This window comes from Chrysochloris asiatica, unplaced genomic scaffold (assembly GCF_000296735.1).
Source record: "Chrysochloris asiatica unplaced genomic scaffold, ChrAsi1.0 scaffold00046, whole genome shotgun sequence".
NCBI lineage: Eukaryota > Metazoa > Chordata > Mammalia > Afrosoricida > Chrysochloridae > Chrysochloris > Chrysochloris asiatica.
The window spans coordinates 5343874-5349072 of NW_006408564.1; the positions used below are offsets into that span (position 1 = coordinate 5343874).

The following is a 5199-nucleotide window of genomic DNA, read 5'->3' on the forward strand; positions in this document are numbered from 1 at the left end:
GGAAACAACTCAATGGCATTTAGCAGCAACATGTGTATGTGGCATGAAAGGGAAATGTGACATTTAATTTCACCAGTTTTGTTTTCTTGACTATGATTTCTGAGCCTTAACTATGGAAATATCTTATATCTTAGATCTTCCCTCTTGAACCAAATCACCCTCATGGAATGTTTATTTTGTTATGGTGTTTGCTACCAACAAAATATCCTCTATCTATCTCGTTAGTGTGTGCTCTACGATAACTTAGGAAGGAAGAGATGGCACAAGACCAGTGACTCAAATATTCCTGTTTCTACAGGGAGAGGAACTAGATTCACATGGACTGCCAGTACTGAGATACATTTTGCCCAAAGGTACTAGTTCCCATTAACCTCTATCTTCACCCTCCTTTAACCATTATACTAGAATTCACCATGGTATAAAAGTGAGTCTTTCAGACAGAAAACTGTCAGAATGGAAGTTTTCTAGTTCTCCATGGGGGTAAAAAAAAAAAAAAAAAAATCTTTTAAGTATTTATATTAAAGTATTGCTTAAAAGCATGGCTTGTAGACAAAGTTCAGTAAAAATGGTTTCCAGTAAAGATGATGTGGTTGTAATAAAGGATTCCTGGTGAACATGGCCTCATCATTCTAAGTCTCTTCTACATTCTCATCGCCATCCACTCAAAGGCTATGTATGGCAAGAAAGCAAAGTCCACCCTCCTTACCAGCAAGGAGGCCGCTCATGGATTGAATTGTATCCCCAGAAAAGGTAAGCTGATGTTCTAGCCTCTGTACCTGTGAATGTCACCTTGTTTGGAAATAGGGTTTTTCTTTTGGAGATGTTAACAGCTGACTTAATTGAGGTCACACCAGAGTAAGGAAGATCTTAACTCCTTCTGAGTAGAGATCAGACACAGAAACAGCAGCACACAGAAAGTCAAGGAACACCAAGAACTGCCTGGGGCTGGCAGAAGCTGAAAGAGACAAGAAAGGACCTTCCCCTAGAACTTAGACCACAGTCCAGTAGAGCCCTAATTCAGACTTCTCTCACTTTGTGGTGTTATCCATAACTCCTTTTCAGTTCCTCCTACTCCCTTGTGGTTTTCACACCTAACATTCCTTTTCTCTGGAATGTTCTGTACTCCCATCCCTGCCCACCTCGCTGATTCCAGTTATCCTTCACACCTAGCCCAATGTCACTCCCTCAGAGAAGCTTTCCCTGTTATCTACACTGGTGAAGCCAGCAATCATCTACTCGAAGAGATCCTCAGAAATTTCTTTCCATGCCACTTACAATGCTACTTGATTGTGTATGTAACTAGTTAAGAACTATCATGCTAAACTACTAACACTTTTTTTTTTTACTTTTTATTGTGAATTGGATGAAGGTTAATAAAGCAGATCATCAGTTTTACCTTCAATAAATCATACAGTTTGTTTCATTTCATTGTTTGCATTCATCTTAATGTAACATCACTTATCCCACCTTCCTATGAGTTTCTTCTTTCCATTCTTCCTTCTTTCCCAACACTTCAGAACTTTGTCTTTGGGTAAATGCTGCCCTTTTGATATCAAATGGTTGATTATTCTACAGTGTGCATACCTCACTCACTAGCGTTGTGGCCACACTTAGACCTATCTATTTTGAATTCCTTCTCAGGCATTTCCAAGGCCTGCCCTCCTTCCACTATGGAGTGTAGGTCTACCTCCAGGTCATTTGTCTCAGTCACTTTATCTCATTTCTGGTCATGTGCTGATATGGTCATCTGTTTCTGTTTCTTGGGCATAGTCAATAGTTAGCTGTGGCCTTAATACTCAGATGAGTGTGTGTTTTGGTGTTTTTTATGCTTTCTGATTGTCTCCAGGCAGATATGATCAGGAGATGAGCTTCCCTTTTCACTCTTCTTATTACTCGACTCAGAGTAACTGTCACAGGTGTTGGCTGCCTACCTGGTGAACGGCAGCTGGTATTGGTTCTTATCTGGATTGTGAAATTTTATAGGCTGTGATTGTAGCTTGACTATATAACAGCAATTGCTGCCTTTTCTTGGGTAATGCAAAGAGAGAAAGAACCCCCTAAAGGTCAAGAGGAGACCACAAAACAAAACAGCAACAGCAAAAAAAGATAGATTTGATGCTGTAGTCCATAATCACAGAAAAGAGAGAAAAGGGAAAAAAAAATCTGTAGCCTAATATGAGTATGACTTCAATGTCTTCTTTCAGCTACTTGCATTCAAGGCTGCCTAAAAAGTTTCAAGATGCCACTGTTGGTCATTATGACGTCAGGATTTAGTTTTCGACCTATTTCCTTTTCAGTCTACTTGTCCCACTCCACAACCCCTGTTCAGGCCTTTTTTCCTAGTAATAAACAGTTTAGGGCCAGCTGTGGCCATTTTGCACTGCCGTTTGGTTTTAAGTGGAAAACGGTTCCTTTAAATTTTGAGGAGATCTATGCGGATGTATAGTAGAACCCACCAGGGGTGGGGGTGGGGTGTCCACTCTCTCAGGAGCCCCCTCTAGTTACCAGATGGAGGTGCGCAGACAGTGAGAGGCCAATGAACAGATACAAAAAAAATTAAATAATGTCCACACCTTTATCTCTGCAGTTCCATCAGGCATCAGTCCGTGGCTGCTCTGATCCTTCCCTCAATTGGTGCCGTTCAAGATGGCCACTCCGGTAGCAGCAGAGTGCCTTGGATCTGAAAGCACTGGATTTCTTGCTTCTGCTATAAATTCCACTGGCTGTAAGCCTTCAACCTTTCTAAATATTCCTTTATATGTGGTTCAGAGTTCTGGATCTGTCACCTGAACCTTCTTGGTCTGATATTCTGTGTTGTTGCTGACGGAGATCCTCACTGCACCTCTACCCTGTCTGCTATCTTGTTTGTTCTCCACATCATTATATCTTACCTCACACATATAAAAGATGATCAGGTCTCCTGTCTTAACCTTCTGTTGAGGCACAAGCCCGTAGAAACAAAGGACTCAGTCTGGCTGATGTATGGGTCCTCCTCATCACAAAGGTCCAGGCCTTGTGCATAGTCTTCTACAGAGTTACTGCAGCGTATCAGGGCATTTCATAAGCACATTTTATTTCTCAAGGTTTCTCTTTGTTCAATGGTTTATATTTTAAAAATTCAAACAGTCAAAAACCATCCAGTACAAACTGTCTTCCTCTTATTCTGGATTCTCTGTTCCTTAGTCCCCTGACTTGTCTGTTCTTTCAGACATGGTCTTTGCATACATGTATTTCTGTGGTCCCTTTTCCTTACACAAATGGTAGCATATATTCTGTTCTGCTTGCTTTCTCCCCTACCCTTAATATATAGATATTAAATTGTTTCATATCAATATATCTATATGTATATGTATATATATTGTTAAGTGTCATCAAGTCAGTTCTAACACTTAGTGATCCTGTGTAGTGTTTTTGAGGCTTTAAATCTTCACAGGAACAGGAAGCCTCATCTATCTTCTACACAGTGGCTGCTAGTATCAGAGTGTGAACCTGTGGTTCACAGTCCAGTGCTTATCATATGAAACCACCATGTCCCCCATATCTGTATACTTAGTTATAGATATATACACACACTTACGTACATACATGCACACACACATGAACAAGGATAAGTTAAAAAGTATTGTTATGAGGGTTCTATTTCATACATGCAAAGGCTGATGCCAAATAAAATGTGTTTAAACATGTCTCTGCTATCAGTAGTTGGCTGCAGACATGTTCTCTCAGTAATGTACTTTTCTTAGTTAGAATAGGGTCCCTTCCACACACAAAAAGGGATACTTTTTGTGCCACACACACACAAAAAAAAAATCAATTCTGAGGTCAGACCTAATACCACATTTTAAACAAAACTCAAGTGGACATCTTCACAGTCACTGAACCTTTGCAACAAATGTACAGATATGTTGGCCCACATAAAACAACAGTTTTAAGATAGATCAAGCATTGTAAGGAAGGTTGGGAACACCTCAAAGATGAGCCAAGAAAGGGACGACCATGAATATCAACAAATAAAGAACCAGTGACTGAAATTCAGAAACTAGTGGAAGAAGACCATAGAATTACCATTGATGGGATAGCTACTGAAGTTGAGATCTCACAGCATTCAGGATTTCATTTTTAAGCAAACATTTTCACCTCAGCAAGATTTCAGATTGATGGATGCTGAACATGTTACACAAAGATCAGTTCCCTTAAAGAGCTGATCTTTCTATAAGTCTTTAAGCAAGACCATAGCTAATGAAGAGGATTGTATGTAACAAATCATAAGTGGGGATGAGTCTTGGATTTACCAATCCAATCCAAAGACCAAGGTCCAATCAAAACAGTGACTTTCTAGGGGACTTGCTGGACCAGTTAAATTGAAGACAGAAAGGTCAGTTCAAAAAAATCCTCCAAAATGGAGACTGTTTTTTAGAATTCCAAAGCAGTACTCTTGATAGATTTTCTTGAAGGACCCAGGGTGATCTTGAAGGATTATCAGAAAGAAGTTGTAAGAAAATGTAAAACTTCATTGGTGAGAAAAATGTCAGGAAACTTACATAAGAAAATGTTTCCATCACAACAATGTACCTACTCATGCTTCAAGTATAGCAAAAGCAGTCCTATGAGAATCCCCATGGGAAATCTTACCCCATCCACCCTATACCCCTGATCTTGTTCCTTCAGACAGAAGAATTTCATTCGCCAAATCAAAGAACATTGAAAAGAAATATGATTAAAGTCCAGTGAGGATGCCAAAACTGTCATTGATGTGGTACAAATCACAAGTGCACAATTCTTCAGGGAAGGGGGAGAGAGATGAAAACACTGCTTTCATAAGTATATAGATGTAGATGAAAGATACGTCAAGAAGCAATTGCTTATTATGTTTAAGTTTTTGTTTAACAGAGGTTACTACGATTTTGTTGCATAATGTATTTAGCTAGTCTCTTCCTGACAGATACTTTGTTTGTATATTATTTAGGATAAAGTATAGATGTACTCAAGATAATATGGTCTTAAACAAGAAAAACTTGTCTTTATCCATCACAAAAAGTTATACAAGTAGATGGTCCATGGTGGGAAGACTGTGAAACAGACCACCAGTTACTGATATGTAACTTCAACCTGAAGCTGAAGAAAATTAAAACAAGTCCACAACAGCCAACATATGGCTTTGAATATATCCCACCTGAATTCAGAGATCATCTCAAGAAC

General features: G+C 39.2%; 1 protein-coding gene across 1 annotated transcript in view; it reads right to left on the minus strand.

Moving 5' to 3' along the window:
* The window catches only part of ERC2 (ELKS/RAB6-interacting/CAST family member 2), a 1669968-nt gene that overhangs the window by 1523153 nt on the left and 141616 nt on the right, over positions 1-5199 (minus strand). The window lies entirely within an intron of this gene.